The 20,591-nt window shown below is 44.9% G+C and overlaps 1 protein-coding gene across 2 annotated transcripts in view; it reads right to left on the reverse strand.

Annotated features, from left to right (window-relative positions):
• ANK2 (ankyrin 2) overlaps positions 1–20,591 on the reverse strand; it is a 332,755-nt gene that overhangs the window by 299,390 nt on the left and 12,774 nt on the right. Inside the window, exon 1 of one of the 2 annotated variants that reach the window (XM_072036851.1) lies at positions 7,746–7,892. The exons of the other annotated variant lie outside the window; for it this stretch is intronic. The gene's annotated coding sequence lies outside the window, so the exon portion shown is untranslated. Of the gene's footprint in view, positions 1–7,745; positions 7,893–20,591 lie in introns of those variants that run through there. 2 annotated transcript variants of the gene reach the window in all.

The raw sequence follows: 20,591 nt of genomic DNA on the forward strand, positions 1-20,591 counted from the left end.
GACTATAAACATTGACTACTGCAGAGAAATAATACATGAAGGACTAGGTTTTGTTCTGTTTGTTTGTTTTAAGCTACTTAAGTGATTAAGAAGCCCACACAGCTCCCATTTAAATTAATAGAAATTGCATGTCTCAATCTCTTAAGCCATTCTGAATACTTCATCATCCTATAAAGTATCTTCTCAGTTCAGGAGTTGCAAGTTTAGAGCGATAAATTGCTAACACTGTCTTTGACATGCTGTGGAAAGACTTCTCAAAGCAGAACGCTGTTTTTTTTTTGTCCTTTTTTAAAATGATTCCACAGTTTTCCTTTATTTTCTACTCACAGAATAAAATCTCCCCCTATGTTCTGCTTACATCTGCATCAGAGCTCTAAAAGCATACAAGGAGAATGAAATTTAACAACTGTCTCACTTTCCTGCATGCTATAACATTTAATTACCTGCTTTCTCTTTCTACTTATCATCTTTCATCTGCAAAACAAGATATTTCGCATGTAGATAAAGCCAGTGGAAAGGCAGATTTCTGAACCGTGTGTTCAGGACTAGTAGGTTCAGACAGCAACATTTTTAGCATAAAAATGCTATTCAAATTTTAAGAACTAGGATGGTCTCATTCCTTCTTCCCTTTATTCACTGTAACTTTTGTTCTTGATGTTTCATCTGTCTTTTGGGTCACAATCTAAAGCAGAACGCATCCATCACCTAAAAAAGCCCATACATTGTGGCAGAGATGTTTGGGCCACGCAGCTGGTGCCGAAGGGAGCGTGACTGTCCTCATCGGCTCGGAAGCTGTAACGTCAAACCACCTCCACCACATCCCGGGCTGTCTCGAGGATCACGGAGCTGGAAAGCAGCAAAAGCTTCGCACCAGGCTCTGCACGCCAGGCTCCAGCAGTTCCTCTGTTAGTTCTCACTGAAGCAAGGAAGTACGGAGACAGTAGGTAAAATATTTGTAACGCAGGATGCGGGTGGCTTGCCTGGTCTTTGCTCTCAAGGAGGGCTAAGGAATCTCTTATATTTAAGGACACTCACGTTTTGTAGTTGTAAAAGTATTTGAAATAACAAGCCAAGCACAGGGGAGGGAAAAATAACAACTGAAAACTTGCAATAAACGTTTTGGAAAATGAAGTGTGAAAGAGGAGCACGCAGTACTGTGCTGGCCATTACCAACGCGCCCATTAGAATTCACATGGAGCTGAAATGCCAGGATTTAGGTAACAATCCTCTGTCCTGGGAAATCTTCAGAAATAATCACTATTTGCCAGTAAAAAGTGGAAGTTGCCATCATAATGTTTTTATACAAGTGAACCTCTGATACATATTCAGCAACTTTGTGTACAATACAAGCATGGATACATCTCAGATTGTACACAATCATTCCTACAAATGCTATAAACACTTTCTGTGTAAGAAAAGGTGATCACAAAACGGTTGTATAGGATTTCCTTACGGCAACAAAGAGCACGAACGGTGGACACGGTCTGTCCGCAGGCTTCACAAGCAGGACCCAAGCAAAAAGGAGGGCAAGGAGAGAATAAGTGCAGCTTTCGTGTCTTGCAGATGTATACACACGACAAGTGTATGTATTTCTCCTTCAGGAATAACAGAGGAGAGGTTACTTTCTGACTTCTTAGAGGCTAAGAGCTGCATGCTCTCTAGCACTTGCCTTTGTGCTAAGTGCAAGCTTACATTACCTTCTAGCACAAGCTTATGGTAGTGCTGATTTATCAGGAGTAATTGAAAAAACTGTAAAATACACCCAAGTTTTGAAACGAAGTTACCCAGAAGAGGTTTGTCATCAATCAGCTCTCTCTGCTTACCAGCCTACACACCCTGAAAAACGCCAGTCACTCATCTTCTGCTTAGTTTAAAAGTACACAACCCTGAAGTTAATTTTAACACATCTCTGTGCCACCTTCTTCTCCACAGAATTTTATGATCATGTTGTTCGAACCTATTTTTTTATAAAATAAAGAGCAGTCCAGAGAATCATGACAGATTTTCCCAGTTTTCCATCAAGCCCAGAGTATTCTGGGCTGCAGGACCTCCACGCTGGATCCAGCCAGCTGAAGGCAGCAGACTTTCAAGACAATGCACTGAGTCTAAAAGGTTGTGACCGTTGTTAGTGACCACAGCAAATGCTTGCTCTAATCCAAAGCACTGGAAATTTTGCCACCAATTTCACACTTCCTCCTCCTTCTAACTTCATTGTTGGACAACCCTAGCCCCCCAAATACCGAAGTATACTTCGCACTATGTCAGGAGAGCTGGGAGGCTTGGGGTTTAAGAGGGCATCACTCATGGTGAATCCTCGAGGCACAGAGCTGTACAGAAATCACAGCAGAAGAGCAGATATTCTAGCATCTGATGGGGCAGGAGGCATCTGCAGTGCCACACGTTATGCCATAGGAGTCCCAGTAGCTGCAGCTCCACGCTTAGTGAGTCATTGCAAAGACTAGAAATAGAAACCTTTTACTTTTAAGTGCATGTACACCATTACCTGATGTTATTAGGGAACACTAACAGCTGAACACTGCTTACTCCTCTCCCCATTCCAAAAGGGAAAAAAACAAAAGCAGTCTGCTCATGTCTTTCAAAATTAAGCCAATAATTTGTTCCACAGTACATGATAATTTTGTTTCATAAATGTATACACCATCTATTGCCTTTCAATCAATCATTTAAATTCTGTTTTACAGAGAAGAGCTGGAACGCTTTATCTTCGTAAACCAAGTACTGCAAGGAACCTGCGAGGCGAGCCGGGGGCACTCAATGTCTGGAAGCAGCGAGCACTCAGCAGAATGAAAGAGAGAAGGAGGAAGCTGCTGAAGATGGCTTCCTGGAATAACAGCCTTACAAATGCAAGCAGCACTTGGATTCGTGGCTTTAGTTACGCTTAGAAATATTTCTGCTGCCTGTCTGAACAGGAGCAGCACACCTGTAGAAGATGAGGAGCATAGTGGAGAGCACTCTTACCAAAATCTGCTTTTCTGGGCACACAGCCCCCGCAGATGACTGCAGCACGGTCTTCAGCCTTTTCACTTGGCACACCTCGCTCCCCAGGTGACAGGGAGGGATTGCCAGTGAGGAAGCACGCACAATATCCAGCTGGGGTTGTATATCATGCAGGAAGGAGAGCTTCCACACAGACAGAGGCGGCAGCTGGCTCCAGAGCTCGGAGCGCCGTACCTTTCTGTTCCACCTCTTGGTCTTTATCATCAGCTACCAGGCTGTGGGGTCACTGCTGCTTCCAGCAAAACGTGGTATGAAGAAATCCCAGCCCTTCTGCAGGTCACAGCACTGATGTATAAATAAGCTCTCTGTAACTGGCAGCAATGAAGATTTTCAGTCGCTGCTAGAATTTAAGAAGACTGAGAGATGAGCCCATAATGTCATATGTTTACTTCAGCTCAAGTCATAACATTGATTTCTGTTTACAAACCAGCTCAGTTTTAAAAATTGATAAATATTTATTGCTAATAGTCTCCATCTCTCTTCAAGACATGGATAGAAACATGAACTCTTATCAGTAGAAGTTTCCTGTTAATATTATCCCGATATTAAAAACATCTCCAGAACAACATTTTCTGTAAGAAGCACAATAAGCAAAATCCCTTCACAACTAATTTTGGAGCTTCCCTCAAGGCAGATTATAACTCTAAGCCACAACCAATTCATTTCAAGTAATCTGCATGTGCTAAAATCTCACCCCCCTACGCCTTTTCCCAGGAAACCAAGAAGAAACCGAATTAGGTTCTAGCTCCAGAACTTCACACAGCAGACGGGAAAACATCTAGCAGAGATTTCTTGTGCAAGTACAGAATATTGCAAATGTAACTCGAGAGCTTGGGTAAGATTATGGGGCTGCCACCGCCTGAAACCTGTGATGAGACAAAGTAAAGACCACAATAGAGCTCAATGCCCAGCTATGTCTAAACACTGCATGGAATCCGTGTGTCATTGGTCAAAGTAAATCCTTAAAAATTGCCTTTTTTTTTTTTTTCTTAAGACATGAAAAAAAGGCTTTTTGATCAAAACAGCAAAAACTTTTATTTAAAACAGTCTTCTTGATAAATGACGGTTTCAAGACTTCTGTATTTTGTAGAAAGCGTTGAAAATTTTTAGAAAAATGAGATCTTTTGTTCACTTTCAAGTTTTCTCCCTTGATTTCCAAAATGAATTTGGTTTTCTATTTCACATATAAACACGTACTTGAGCACATACGGACAGATCAGTATATATTTTTTAAAGTTTATTTGCTGATTCTCTCCAAATGACATTGTGAGGTTGGGAAGAAGTATAGAGTGAAAGCCTCTGTCAGGGCAAAAAGAGAAAAAGAGTTGGAAAGGATAAAAACATTCAAAAAAAAAAAAGTTCAAATACAGTTTTAGAAACAAAATGAAAAGCATTTTCAGGCCACTAGCTTAACTAGAAGAGGCTTCAGAACCCTAGAATGATATAAATGATATAAATGATATAAATGTCCCTGAAATTTAATCTGTGGGTGCTGATGGAGGTCAATGAAATTGGACCGTTTCTGGTTTCAGTGCAAAGGCTGCAGATGGGCTGGAGAAGGGATCCTGGGGGGGGTGAGAAGGCCGAAGACTCTCTGGAAGTAGAAGAGGTGCTCTGCCGAAAAGCTGACACAGCACAGCCAACCTCGTCAAGGCATCGTGCTCCGAGTATCTCACACGAATCACCCATGTTCTTTCAGACAGAAACCACCGAAATCCAGGTTAATCTTGCATGAAGGCAGCAGGCACGGCTGGGAGCAGAAGACCCCACAAAGCCAGCACCGCAGGGGGAGGCTCGAAGGGTCGATGGCTGCAGCGGGCACGAGGCGTGCACCAGGCTCCCACAGCACGGCGGCGCTGGCAGGACTGGGATCCGTCTCAAGGTGCCCAGCACACGCCAGCTTCAGCTCAGAGAGGGGCTCCCCTCTGCAGCAGGCACAGAGGGGACTGCTCCGAGCTTTGCAACGAGAGTGAGGTTACACGTTGAAGCAATGAATTCACAAAGAAAGATGGCAATGATGTAAATGCATTTGCTTTTTTGTATGCTCCTAGGACTAACATCATTTACATTGAAAGAGAAACATATCTTTAAAAGGCTCTGACTAAGTTCTGTGCATCATAACCCACTTAGGATGCCCAGCTTGTAATTGGAGCTGCTGCACGAAGCTGAAGAACTTTGTTCTGGGTAACTAACCCTGGTAAAGTTGTTCAGTGAGAGCACAACTGTTTCACTTCCCACCAGACAGATGTCACACATCTGCACTACACTGGCAATTTGTTCTCCGAAATCAGGATTGCTGTTATTAAGCTTAAAATACAACCTCACATACATGTATAAATTTGGAAAAACAGGGTTTCTCTAGTTTGGGATAACCGCTTTCCACTTGGTTGAGCACTCCCAATGAACTACTTTCGAGAGTCAAATCTTCCAAACCTCAGACGCCCAAATAATTGTCGATGACAACAGCAGCAGTCACAGGAGCAGAAGTGTGCATGTCGTTATCCCTCATGCACAGGAATTACACACTTAAGTCCTTGTCAAAGTCCGCATTATCTTGTCATTGCTAAGACACAACAAAATGTAGTGCCACACTTAACAACGGGAACAGGCTCTGAATACTGGCTGCTAATTCAAGATGGACAAAGAGGCTCTGTCACAGCTGGGCAATAAAACTTGAGCACTGATTTGGGGCAAGTTAAACCTTAGCACCCATAGCCATGCATGCTGACATGCAAATATATCAATGACAGCACAAAGCATGTTTGTAGGATAGGTTTGTAAAGCACATCTACAGCATCCACCCTACAAGTCAGGTTTTATTTATATCGCATGTATATGGTCCCGCCATCAATCCCACAGCACCCTGCAGAACAAGAAGTGTCACCAACCACTTTTTTACCCAAACACTGCCTGGTTTGCCCCAGGTCATGCAGGAAGTGCGTGGCAGTGCTGGGATCGCAGAATCCCCATCTCAATATTCCGGCCACGCTGCCATCTGTCCCCAGCCATACTTAAAACAACTAAATTACCGATGGCAACAAACGGCAGAATCTGACTTTCAGATGAGCCGATGGGCACAATGAGTCAATCCATAACTTTTGTCTCCTCCAGACACTTAGATGGATGGGCTGTATGCCCAGCATGTTATAATAACCCTGAAAAGCTTTTGGCTCAGACTGCAAACGCATTAGCATTAACTTAAATCTGCTGCTTTGTTTACTATCTGAGATATCTGCTTATGCTTTTTGGATAAGTGATACCAAGTAAAGGTACCCAAATACTGAGCTTACAGAACAGTTTGCAGCACGAGACTAGAGCTACCCACGGACAGACTGCAGAAAGCTTTACTTGGTATTTATTCTTCTAGGGCACCGTGGTCAAGGAGTCAGCTTTCTCACTTCCAGTCATAGACTTGTCGTGATGGACATTCAAAACCTTCACAAGAAGTCATTCAAACATCAGAAGCTGGGTCTACTCCCACCACTTCTGAGGTGGATTAATGTGACTCCAGTCTCGCAGCCATGGCCACAGGTCACGGTGAAGCCTCCCTTGACTCAAGCTGCTGGAGAGCGCGACAAAGATCCCGGATTGTCCTGCTCTTTCCAGTGCTTAAGCTCATTACAGAGTCTACACAGCCACATAGGTACAGGACTAAATCACTCCAAGAGAGAAAGCTATTCAATAGTAACAATAAGAGGCTTTTCTTGTTTCTTTAGGGTTACAAATGTAGCAGGCCTTGGAGAGGTCTAATTACAGTCAGAACACCCAAGCAGCATTGGAGGCAATAATTTATTGGCCGTAGCACCGTAGCCTAATGTGCAGACAGAAGAGACAAGTCAAGGATTGTATACAAGCCGCAGAATTACCCACAGCTAGCTAGGGCCCACGGACTGCTGCACACTAATGAGGTAATCTGACAAAAACCAAAAGCAAGATTTATAATAAAACCGCACTGCTTTTACTACGAGGGCTGTAAGAGAAGAGTGGATGCAAGTGTTTCTTTTCAGTGCTTAGAAACCAGCTGAGGAGCTGGCATCGAGACGCCCAGCAGGCATCCAGGCCCTGGTGAGACAGGCGGGCAGCGGGGATTGATCCTGCCCCTGTCCCTGTCAGAGCAGTGCTGCCCTGAGCGGGCTCCAGCCTCCGCGCCCAGCTGCCAAGCCTTGCGTGGCGCTGCCTTCCGACAAGGCACCTACCTGGGGATAACGATGCACCAGGCGAGAACAAAGTTGCAGAGGTTACAGATTAGCGAGACGGCTTGTTGAAGGCTTTCGTGTTTTATCTGCTGATCCACACCACCCAACCCTCCCGCAGGAGCTGGGATGGAGGTTTCTGCGCCAGGAGGGCAGGAAGGAATTACGAATGCATTTTCAGCACCCAGCTCAGGCTCCCCTGCTTGCGGTACCCCCTCACACCGAGCTGCCCCAGCCCATTTTCTGCAGGAACCGAGGGGCGAGGAGCGGAGCCCGGCACTGCGGCGGCACGGCCCCGCCACAGGCTCCGTGCGCTGCCAGCACGCCCCCGGGGCGCCTTCCCCTCCTCAACCCGGTGCCACAAAGGGAAAAAAAATAAAAAAAATAAGAAAAGGAGCAATGCATCAGCTAGCTATTTAGGCATAACCGAGGGGAATCCATGGGTGTTACACCGCGGACGCTTCCCCCTCACACCCCCCGAGCCGTGCCGAGCCGCCACCCCCCGACCCCCGTCACCCCTCACGGAGCCCTCACATCGGCGGGCGGCGGCAGGGAAGGAAAGCGGAGGCAGCCTGAAATGATCAGCCTGGAATCGGCAGCGGGGACTCACGGGGCTCCGGCGGCTCGGCTGGGCTCGGCTCGGGGCTGGGGCTGCCGCAAGGAGAAGGGGGGGACCCGCTAGGGCCGCCCCGGGCGGAGCAGCCCCAAAATGGCCGCGCCCCCAAGAGCCGCGCCCCAAATGGCCGCGCCCCCTCCTCAGAGCCGGCGGGAGGCTGTGAGGGGGAATGGTGGCTGCTGAGAGCAAAGGGGTGCTCCAGGGCAGCGGCACCGGGGCTTGTTCCCCCACGGGGGGCAGGATACAGCGTTAATTAGCGGCTGCTCGTACACCTGCCCTTCAGAGGAGGTGAGCGCAGCCTGGCTGCCCCTCCCTGCGCTCACAGCGCTGAGGGCTGCCCGAGAGGGCTGAGGTAAAAATGTCCGTGCTGAGCACCTGGCGCCCTGTCCTAGTCCCAAAGGGACGCTGCTGAACAGGCACAAGGCTCTGGTGGAAGCCCAAAACATGTACAGCCTGATAGTTTTTGGAAGAAAATATCGGCCCCTGCATCATAAAGTAGGCTTTGATGTGCCACTGAAACCGCACTAGGGAAAGGGTTAAAGAGAACGGGAAGTCACAAGAAATGCCAAAATAGCAAGAAATTGCCCTGGGATGCTGTATACATCAGCTCTGGTTTCCGATATCTAGTCTGTGCTATCTGGAAGCGATTCTGAGAAAGCTCTAACAGTGCTAAGTGCTCCTCCCATGAAATCTGTAAGTAGGGTAAAGCCTGGCCGAAACCATGCTTTTTTTGTATCAATATAGATCTCTTCCTGCATGTGCCCCCAAGCTGCACATCCCCACCCGAGACCAAAGGGCTCGGTGGTGCCCTGTGCGAGGCCCTGTGGCACAGCACACACCGAGTGCCATCGGGGGAAGCCAGGAACCAAGCAAACGAGGAAATTGCTGCATTGAAAGGCACGGCATGAAACATTCATTTGTTTTGTCTTCCCCCCCCCATTCCTCCTTCCTTCGTTTTTCCAGATAAATCTAAATTGTTTCATTCATAGCAAGTGAAATCAATAATGCTTTTAGCTCTGAGTGCAGGAGGAGCCCAGCATAATGCTGCGCCCTTCTCACATCCGACTCCTTCCGGAGCTCAACGGGAACAAATCCCAAGTGTAAAAGAAGCTGGAGCAGGCCCAGCACGGCCATATGAGTAAATACAGATACCCTCACGGGGGCTCCGGGAAGGATGGGGAGCGCAGCAATGTTTTAATGGTTTCTAGTGGACTGCACTGGGGGCCAAAGCAGCCCGAGCCCCTCTGTCTGGCAGGAAGGAAGGGGGCCACTCCACTGGGCACAGTGGCTCCTCCACGCTCTGCTCAATGACACTTGAGCAACGTGGATCCCCTCTGCCTGCTCCCACACCACCGGCAGAACCCATCAGGCCGCCGGGCTCAAGCAGGCACGGTGCTTCTGAGCCGGTAATCTGCAGCTCAGCCCCATTGCAAGTTAATAAAAGATAAAATAGCAGTTTACTACCCAAAAGAGAGTTTTACGAGGGATGTGAGTATCCACAGACTTTAGAATGGCTTTTCCACCATGGACTTGCAACCTCTCTTACAACTCAACAGCATGAATGAGAAGTGGCCAAAGGAACCTGCCAACAGCAAGTTGCAGATTTATCCTGCTGGATTCAAGGAAATTCCTTCAAGGATTTCCCCACAGAAGTGAGAGTTTTCTCCTGCCTGGTAACAAACTGGTGAAGTGAAGGATTCCTGTCCACCACTAGCCCCTTCAGAAAGAAGCTACCAAAGGCTAGTACTGAGAAGAGCCCCTCACGCACCACCTTGCAAACCACCAGATGAAGGACAATTTCCACCTTCCTGGCAGAGCCAGCCACAGAGACCATAAAAAACACTTGCCAAATGCACATTAGCCTATGCCTACATAACAGCTGTGAATTACTGTAGATCAGAGCCTTGGGTATTTGAAAGGCAAGTTTATTGTTTTGTTGGGTTTTGTTTTCTTTCTTTCTTTTTTTTTTTTTTTTTTTTTTTTAAGTTCCATTTTTATGACAGTTACTTCACCAAGGCAACAGCAACAAGAGCTGCTGTTAAAGACAGCAATGGGAAGTTTTAAATGAAAAGCAGATCCTTCTTGTTCCCAGAGGAGTCTCTACCTGTGGAAAGATCAAGGTAAGATCTACCCACACATTTGGATCCTAGCCCGTTGAAAAAAAATCACATTTCCTACTGCCACACCTGCCCATCACTAACTCCAAGCCAGATCCCACAGAGCAACTCCCATCACATAATGGGAAAAGCAGAGGAAAAGAACAGCTCTTCAGTCCTTGGCTTCCTCTTCCAGCCTTCTGCAGGGAGGAAGATCAAGGAACAAAACGTGGCCAAGTTAACAAGTGGAGGATGCAAGGCACTCATTTTTCTGGCTGAGGGGGTAACTGGTAAAAATTGTACTATACTCTATTTTTGTTCACTGTTATTTGTCTTCCCTCTTCTCCCCCTCAAAGCCTTACTGGTAAAGGAATTTAACTTCATTTACAGTGAAGGCAAGAGGAAGTTCTCTGGTATTTGTTAATTTCCAGCATTATGTCCTTCTAATTGAATTTCTGAGCATCTCTGCTTAGTGTCTGGCATATAATTGAAGGAGGCGGTTCATATAGTTCAGCCACCAGCACGAGCCAACCTAATGATTTTCCAGAGCTCACGATAGCAACAAGCAGTTTGCAGACAAATCCTTGAGGTCCTGAAGGAGCTGGAAACACAGCAGGTAGCTTCCACCAGCACGCCCAGCCATGACCACAGCGTAGTCATAACAAACAGAGCTCGCTGTGGACTGCACCCACTTCAAGATAGCAGAGCTGAGATGTTGTCTTTTTCCAAGAACAGCTACAATCCAACTGTGATCACAACAATTCATCCTATGGATTCAGGAAGTCAGAGCTACAGTGCTCCCTCTGGAATAACAATTTTCTGTCAAGTACAAAGATGGGAAAAAAGAACACAAAACATTTCTTTGAGTTTGGTACAGCTTTTCCCTAAACTTTCACCTACCTCAGAGGACCACTTGCTGTCTTTTGGGATTCAACTCACTGATGAAGCCCTTGAGTGTGCCCAGAGCTACTTGCTATTGTGGCTATACCTTAGCAAAAGGATTCATTAAACACTTTTTCCATTGCGCCTAATGGATGGTTAGGAGACAGTGTTTTGAGGAAAACAAGCAGATTCTGCAGCCAAGGAGTAAGATGCTGGCAGGAGGTGTTGTGGGCAGGAGGAGGTTTTAATGAGTGTCTTCTATTTCCATTTGAAAGAGTTCTCAGTATTGAGGTACACCCACTCAGCCCACAGACTAATCTGTACTTTTAAACACAAGCTTCTTGTTAAACAACAAAAAACAACTCCTCGGCACATTATATATCCTAACGGAACTGTCCTTGATGTGTGATATGAAGGCAAATTTGTTTCCTGTCAGCCTAATGGACTTCCAAGCTGCAGTTTTTCCACTCCTCTTAATGACTTGTTGCAATGGAGATGAGTGCTCTGTGCGCAGCAATGCCATCTTCTGGCACAGTGCTGGTGAGAAAGGGATCTTGCTGAATACCATTAAAAGAAAGCTCCTGTTCTGTGAAAATAGGAACTCAGGCTCCACAATAAATCTCGGATTTTCCCCTACACGCTGTTGGGCTGTAATTGTTTGAGGAACTGAAACAAAGAATGAGAATGTGTGCGGGGCTCCATAGGAACAAACTCCCTCAAGTGGCTCTTCAAGGCGCACCCTAGCACACCGATGAGAACGAACGTCACTGCTGACTCCCAAATGCTCCAAAGTGAAGCGGTGCGGCTGCGGCCACAGATGGGTTCAAGGACGATTGTGGGGCAGTGCAGGAGCCCGGGAGGATGAACAAGCAGTCAAATGGAACCAGCTTGGCGTATCTCTGGGGAAATGCTTTCCGTATTGGCAAACCTTTCACACAGCTGAGTTTACTTTTGCATTCCAAGCCAGGAGATCTGCATTAAGCACCAGCAAACACTGAACACGCGTGCTACTTATACTAAGGAAATAAGGGCTACAAATTCACACCTTCCACGTAGTTGTAATTCTGGCTTTCTCCTGAACCATCCTATTTGTAATTTGCAGGTACAGTAAGACAAGCTTAAAAATCAAAGGTCCCAACAAATCTATACTTATGCTTTTTTTCCAGAATCTCCAAGGTTCATGTTCCAGTGTGTATGGGAGTGCAGATTTCAAAGGATGAACAAGAAAGCCAGATCTACTCCAGAATAACAGCTGAAGGGAAATAACACTCGTATGCTTAGTTACTGTACCATTTAATACCAAAAAACAAACCCACCCTGAAAATCAGATGTGCTGCAAAGATCTTGCTCAGTAAGATCTTGTTCATTAAGAAAGCACTACTTCCACATAGTTATATTTTCATGTATGTTTTATAAAATAAGTGTTTAAAATCCACTAAGAAATGTTTTGGGTTGGCAATTTGTAAGACTTTTGGACACAACTGAAAGTGTTTTGCTGTCATCTCCAGTTTCCTTGATGTCTTTTATCATCTTCCCTCTCCTTTGTCCCCACTCCCAAAAGGTTTTGTTCTCCCCGCTCTCTCTGTTCTTTCTTTTAATTCAAATAGAAGGGGTCTTCCCAACATCCCTGTCCCAAAGTTATCTTCTCATGGTTATTGATAGTGCTCCAAGTTAAATGCACTTTTTTTTTTAGTTGTCTCCTAAGTAGCACAGCTTTCATTAATGTTTTCAAGTAACCTCTTAATGCACATGATTGTGCAGAAAAGCTGGAAAAAATAGTTATTTTATAAGTAAGTTTACCAGTGGCTTTTTATTTTACAAAAGGATTTTGTAAGTTAAATACCACAAAAATGGTTCAGAATGCACTCCAAGTCCTAGATTTCTATCTCATGTCAGTGAGCAGACTAACAGCCAGTCCCACCAGAAGTATCATTTTGGAAGTCAATGAAAACCAGGTGCTTTCTACATTGTGAAGTCTCAGATCCCCATGGCAATGCCAAAAACAAAAGAAAAGAAAATTTTTGAATGTTTTCATAGGCATGACTCTCCTGGGTTCAAAACAGTCACCCACCTGGCCCTGACACCAGCTTGGCAAGAGGTCTGACTTCACAAGCAGGAGTTGCTGCAGCATGTAGGCATGCTGATTTCCTCTAAATCCCAAGCCTCACAGTTTGGGCTTCCTATGACGGTGCTCACAAAATTCAAGTTTGTCTTAATATTAGTTGGAAGGAACACATCATTTTGACAATCAGGGCTGTCTGAACACATCAGCATCTTGACCTGCCATGACTCACAAGGCTGTGCCACAACAGCAAGTACTTCACGATCTGAACCACTAAGCCATTATAAGGAACCAAGAGGAAGAAATACATGGTTGTGCAGCCACCAGAATTGCTCTAAAAGCTGCATGAATTATATTCAGGCTACAACATGAGTTCATCTCAAGTCTTAAGACAATACATACACAGAAAAACAAAACAAACAAAACACAAGCAACAGCAAGAAAAAAAAAAGTCTGAATTGAATTGTTGTGTCTAACACAGAGCCAATTCCAAGAAGACAGTTTCCCACAGCAAGTGTATCTGGAGACCCCTGTTCCCAAGCAGATTCCCAATAGATTATGTTCAAGAGTTACAGATTAGGCTCCAGCCTCTCCCACCTCTTTTGCTGAAAACCTCTCTAGTTGCTGCTAATTCCCTCTCAGAAACTTGCTATTTACTCTTTCCCAATATTGCATATTTCAGGATGAATGTGCTTTGATAAGATTCTCTGCTCTTATTCGGACCGAGAGGGGAGAGGTATGGCCTACACAGGCATTTTCCTAAAACTGGTTTGATTTATCCAATAAACAGTTTAAGAGCCAGCCTATCAAAGCAGCCAGACAGGCACTTCCAAGAAAACCAGCCGATTACTGGAAGCATCTGCAGTTAAATAAAGTTTGTCCTCTGGACACGTTCACATAAGCAACCACTGACACTACCCTAATGCGTGGGGTAAATGGAACAAATCGGCAGCCACAGCCACTCAAAACACGGAGCTGAATAGCTGACATTGCAGCTTTTGTTTTTAAGGCTCCCTCAGCCAAGCATCTTGTTTGTTTCTGCCTCTGTGATGGAGAACAGTCCTTCAAATTGCTGCCCCAGACTTAGCACCCAAGCTGTCAATCACTGTCCATTATTGTTTGTTTGTTTGTTAAGAGTAGCTAGCTAAACATTCAGTTTCTCTAATTCTCAAGCAAAATCGTAAATAGCACAGTTGTATGTAGCAAATACACAACAGCATTGAAATAAACAATGCCCCAGCAGCGTGACCCATATGAAAATGGTGCTACTGAATGCTTGGAAACCGCCTATTTAGTTTTCCCTTAGTTTTACTACAAGCGAATTACTGGTTTAAAACCTCTGCTGAACCCTCGGTGATTTAGGCATTAATACAGACAATATCAAGACAGAAAACATGTGGGCTTTTTTTGATTTTTTTTTTTTAACCTTACATCTCAGAAGTGGCACGTGAAAGCCAATCACGCTTCCAGTAAGGCTGTGCATGCCAATGGTAATACACCAGGGCAACTTCTAGAGGCGAGAAGGATGTAAAATGGCATGCTTGGGAAACGGCACAGCCAAGACACAGATGTTTGGAAGAGAAAGCTGCATTCCCTCCATAACATACAGCCATCGTTCCCTCGGTGTGAGGCAACAGAAGTCTACCTGCCAGGTTTCCGCAGAGTGAGACAACAAGTCAGGATCTGGGCTCCAACAGCAATGAATTCAAATACTCATAAAATTGCGTGTATATATAAAACACACCACTGATTTCAAAAATCACAACAAAAAAAAAACACGAGGAGAGCACAGAACAGCCCGTGAAACACGAGCACATTTATATGCAGGACATCCAAATTGGGTGCACCCTTCAAATATTTGGCTAGCTGTGTTATGACTTTTCTTCTAAACTTTGTGCGTCTGGGTAAACACACAGCTACTCCCCTCCCCATCACTTCACCTCAAAAAAGAAAAAAAAAAAAAGGTAACTTATTTTTAAATTGACAGAGATGCCACTCTGCCCTTTAAGAAAACCACACTTGTTGCATCCTCTGTTGTGGGTGAAGCACACAGACACTGTTTCAGACAATCGACTTGCCTCAACCAAAGCAAAAAATTACCCTAACGTAACCTGCAAGAGTCAGCCTTTTTTCTGTAACAGTCCATGCCCCTAAAAACAAACTCTTTGCTTTGTAGTTATAATGGTTATTAACCAACCCCCAGTTTTTTCTTCTCAATGTCCCTAATCGTAGCTGCACGCAGCTCAAGACCCCCTCTCACCCAGAACACTGCAGGTGAGGTGGGTTTCCACACGCATCCCCCACAAAGACATGCAGCAGGTCAAATCCCACCCGTCTTGCTTCAGCTCAGCTGAAGAGCAACTCTGTGTGTGCACCTGTGATGGATTTATAGCCTTACTCCCCAGCCAAAGGGAAACAAAAATGCACACGCTGATGGTGGAGGCTACTGTGCACTGCGCCTTTAGTTGTTACCGGGGAAGTAGTAAGCAATAAGTTAGCCTGCAAGCCTTTTGAGCACTGCAACCATTGTTTAAGATCAAATGTCGATGTTACTTGTCACTTCTTAACACATCCACTGCCAGTGCATACTTCTATTTGAGTCAGTTTAATCAAGTTATTTTCTAACATTAATTGTTGTAAAGATAAGATACGAATATGAGGTATCATTCTTCCATTCTATGGTGCTCATGCAGAAACATTGTGTTTATGGCTGCTGATTTTTTTTTCCTCAATACATGCATAGTTTTAATAAGTTTAAAAGTGAGGGTTGAAAATTGCATTTATTTTTTCTTTTGATATACATGTATACTACCTGAGTAAAGTATCTAGAGAATAACACAGAAAACAACAAAGAACAGAGTTTAACTACAGGGAAACACAGAGTATTAAATGAGAATAGTACTGATGTAGTCCTCACTGCTAGCTCCATTGTGCCCAAGGCTGGTTTTGTGCACAGGCACTTCCCCAAAGCGCTGGGTCAGCTCCACGAGCAGCATTTCCCACGCCCGCTAGAATGCAGCCTGAAGTGCCTTAAGCTGCTGTGGGTGTCTCAGGACCTCCCGAACACCACACCTGCCCCAACACTGAAACAGACTCAAGAATTGCTTGAGCGATTTGGTGCCTCTGCAATTTGAAGCCCGCAAACGAAGCCTCACACCGAATGCATCACGAGATGCAAAATTAACCCGCCGCAAAGATAAATTTGGATTCCAGGCAGAGGTTCGCTTCCTTTCTGCAGCAGGCATTTAGCATCACAGCTGGGGCAGCAGGTGGCTCAGCGCGGGCTGCTGCAAACAGCTTGGGCCCAGGGGAGCTTCCCAGAGCAGCGAGCAGTAACTGCAATCACTTCAGCACTGTGAGGGGCAGTCGCTCAGGTGCTGCCCACACACACCAAGTAAGCCAGGCTTATAGGTCACTGCCTGCCATTAATTTTATCCACCCCCAACCTAAAATTCTTCCTGGACTGTAATTAAAGCGTTACCCGGGATCATTTGTTTCACTGAGAGGTTTCCAGTTCTGAACCACTGATGACATTATGGAAGTGATGGGCTCCTCTGAGCCAGAAGTGTACAGAAATCTACAGAAAGGCATAAAATATCTTCCAGTGCACTCATAATTCAGAGAGATGAGTTTCACTCCAGTCAGTGTTTCCTTTGTGCACGAGACCATCTCTGAGCACGTCTTAGATGATCCCCTTCTGCAGGGACATTGGGCATATTTTGGGGCATAATCCTGAAATAAGAAGCCCTGAAGCAGGGCACAATTACCAGACTTTCAGGATGCTTGGACAAGTGCTCAGAAAAGCCTGGATGACACAGGCTGCAGGTAGCTCCAGAAGTGCTTCGGGCACGTTTCCAGCTGGCACAGGAGCAGATATCTGAAGCACTTCACATTAACCCATGAGGCCAAAGGGTTTGATTTAAGCAAAGCTCCCATTTGCCTTTCCCTTCTGCGCTCAAATAAATCTGTAGAGTTCTTCTACGGGCTTCTTCAGCAGAAAGCAGCAGCTCGGTTGGTGCAAAAGTGCTGACACGATGCCTCTTGCTGCTGCACCTCCCTGCAGCCCCAGCACCTCCCATACACCAGCAATAATGCCCCAGCCATCCCAGCTGTGCCTGTCTATCCATCCGGACATACTCCAAAATATTCTGCTTAGGCTCAGGAGGAGGAAGAGATCTTCCCTCACCCCTTCTTTTCAACTGCTTTAGTCACCAATGTAAAGTTTCCCCATTTTTACAGCCTCACAGCTAGGTAAAGAAGCCTTAGTCTAATGCACATTTTAGTATAAACTGTGTGCATCTAGATACAAGAATTTACTTTTGGCAGAATATAAGCCTCAGAGCAGACATTTAATTGCACTCAAGGGCTAAATTGCATCCCCAGGTGAGTTTGTACAGGTTTTCCATGTGCATGTGGTGTACGGGACTGACACCAGAAGCCCCGTGGTTTGCAGCTATGTTACAGTGCCAGGAGTATTTCTCCCAACGCGCACTGATTTCTAGATGCATATTTATGTTCTTCTAAATTTGACACTTAAATTGCATAAAAATGATTATTTTAATTATATGTTAAATGGGCTTTGAGTGAAAAACATAGTAATTAACGTGATTAAAAATGCGATAGAAACATCGCCTTTTATAGTTATTCCTGGCTGGCACCAGGGCTAAGTACAAAAAAAGCCAATGGCTCTGCTATCGCAATCTATGTTACCATGGTAAGTGTGCTGCCATACATAATCCTATCTGCCTACAAACAAAGACCAAAAATATATATCTGTGTCATCTCCAGAGGAGAAGATTTAATTTTCCATTCCTCTATCACAGTTTCTGAAAACACATTTATCTTTGTAACTGCAGTTAGGCCAGTATTATTTAATGACAACTAGAGTTGCTATTAAAGAAGAGTTACGAGTTTAAGACAAAGATTCAAGAAACCACACGGTAAAATTTTTATTGTCATTGATTTCACAACACTTTACTACTTTACTTTTTTGCTCTAATCCTTTTAACTTTCTACAATAGGAAAATAAAATTGTCTTTGGAAAATAATGGCTTAAGGTTGGTTCCAACTTTTTTTTTCCTTCCAGATAAGCACATCATCACGCGCTGTCACAGCTAGCTCATGAGAGAAGTCTAGAGGGTTCAGTGCAGTTTCTTCATGAAGTACAATCTCTTTGGTACACATGCTTCCCATTAGATCTCTAAAGAATATGTACTACCAAAGCAAAAGACTTTTTTTTTTGAAAGAGAAATAATCATTACTCATTTGAATAAGGTTGGTTGAGCTTTTTTAGCATAGCATGTATGTTAGAGATGAGCCATTGTTTTAAAAAGCCTGTTTCAGTGCAGTTATTATTATAGAATAAGTATTCTCAGGAATTGTTTAGCAAAGTCACTATTCTGCACCAGGGAGCTGCTCCACACACACACTTCCACTTATAAATTAATTCTTTGTATACACACGCAAACCTGAGAAATTCCACTCGACATCCATCTGTATCAAAGATAAAATGAATACTCTCTAACAGATTCAGCCTACATCAAGAAGCATTTTGCAACGTAAGCTCAAGCCACTTACTCTGCATTACCAAGGAGAGTTAATTCCACGAGTGGATCTAAACTGACACCACGTTCCTTACGCAGACCCCAAATCTGCTGCCTTCAAGTGAGTGATTTTGTGACCTCATAAGAAACACAGGCTAATAAAATATTAAGCTGCAGCTGAAACTGAGGTGACCAGCTGGCTTCCACTCCTTGTTAAATAGCCACAGCACCAGGTAGGTAAATGCTGCGTGCTCTGTTTTTTTTTTGCCATGTAGCATTGTAGCAACCTGAGGAGTCAGCCTGGAGCTTCTTTTTACAGTACATGGCATTTCTCGTGCTCAAAATAGATGGATCATAATTAGTGTCAGAGTCATCAGGCCAGTCTATTATTAATCTCCAAAAACCCTATTATGCTGTTGCTCAGCATTTCTTTTCCTATGACTGAAATGAATTTTTAAGTCTAAAAAAAATTTTGGAAAAAAAAATCCAGGATGCAATACACCCGAACTTCCATGGAGAACTTACGGGGAAGAGGCATCTATGCTGCATTACTGCTGCCTACGGCTGATGCCACAGTAAAGCTCCACGTCAAAAGCCCCAGCAGGCACTAATCCAATGGAAGCTCAGTGGGACAGCGGGCAGAGTAGGAGCTGGAAACCTCTGCTGCTTCTGACTGCAGTGAAGGACTGATCCTCCACAAAGCTACCATGAGCTTGTGTTAGCAGGGACCCCGGTTTCATCAAGTGCAGCTAACAACGCAAAGCCTTGACAGGGACTTCTCATGCTTTTGAATCCATTGGTGCATCTGGCTGACACCTGAAAAAAGACTAGAAAGCCACAAAGCCGAGCCCAGGCAGCAAGGAAGCCTTAGCTGGTTGAACCACAGAGTGCTGAATGGGGGAAATGTGGGGGAAAAAGCACCACACAGCACTCTGGGCTGCCTGGTGGGATGTGCCACCGTACCCAGGCAACCCAAAGAACCCAAGGACCCCATCAGAAGCACACGCTAAGAGACAGACACCTCCTTCCCCACCCCAAGGACTCCCCAGCCTGCCAGGTGCAGTAATCTCGCAGAGCCCTCCAGAAGATGCTACGAGCAAGGTCAGAGACCTGGCGAGGTGAAGGCCATTAGCCTACGCTATGCGATAGCAGAGTTCAGGCACAGGTGCCAAGACCAGGAACAAATAAATTAGCTGCCAGGAGCAGTGCTGGTCTGGGTGATAAGAGGTTATCACCCATTAGCACATGCTGAGCAAACTATTTCATGTCACAGAAATAGAGCATCGATTGATTTCCTATGGTGCCCAAACATCGACTTACCAAGTCTTAAGAACGCATCCAAAACTTGTCAGACAAAATACTTCTATATAGATTTCATCCACATTTGCTTTACTAAATATAGATTTTCTTCTTAGAGCTGAACAAACTGAGAGGGAACTAGCAGCCACTGGAGAAGACAGCAGCTTTGCAGAGGTACCTCAAAGTGTCTGTACTCGGCTCCTCTTGTTCATCACTAACCTACTTACCCAACTGCCGATGTAAGAACTGTAACACTTTCCCCCTTTACACTTTTGGGGTCACAGAAACTTAAGATCCTGTTTTTCTTGCCTCTTTTTCTCCATTTGCATCCTTAGAACCTCAATTACTATAGATGAACTCCCGGAAATCAAGGCTGTTAGTTTTTGTTTGCTTTAAACCAACCCTCATTCTGGACAGCAATGGAAAAACCTTCCATGCTCATGAATAAGTCGCTGGCTACTCCAGGAATTTGTGGACCTTCTCGAAATTTCAAGAGTCTTAATTTCCAAGATGGGTAATTAACTTGTAGTCAGTTTATTACTACTTATTGCAATCAAAAGCACAAAGCAAGAAGTTCAAAGTATAAAACAAGCCTACTGCTCCAGCAAGCAACCCACTGTGACAGATAACACAAAGCGAGAGTTTGGTGAACACAAGTTTTCCCCTGTAGCGGTGAGATCAGGCACCTAGCAGCTGAGCATGTTCCTGCAAAGTGAACCAAGCAACGAGCACTTGCAGCAGGAATCTGGACTCCTGCTCTGAAGGTCTCCCTAGACTCACATACAGAAACGCATAAGAAAGCCTCACCTGGCAACTCGAACAGACTGCTCCAAAGCTTCCCACATTGGAGTTACACTTTGCTGAGGTCAGGTTCTGACCCAG

Source organism: Anas platyrhynchos, chromosome 4, assembly GCF_047663525.1.
Source record: "Anas platyrhynchos isolate ZD024472 breed Pekin duck chromosome 4, IASCAAS_PekinDuck_T2T, whole genome shotgun sequence".
In the NCBI taxonomy this organism is placed as follows: domain Eukaryota; kingdom Metazoa; phylum Chordata; class Aves; order Anseriformes; family Anatidae; genus Anas; species Anas platyrhynchos.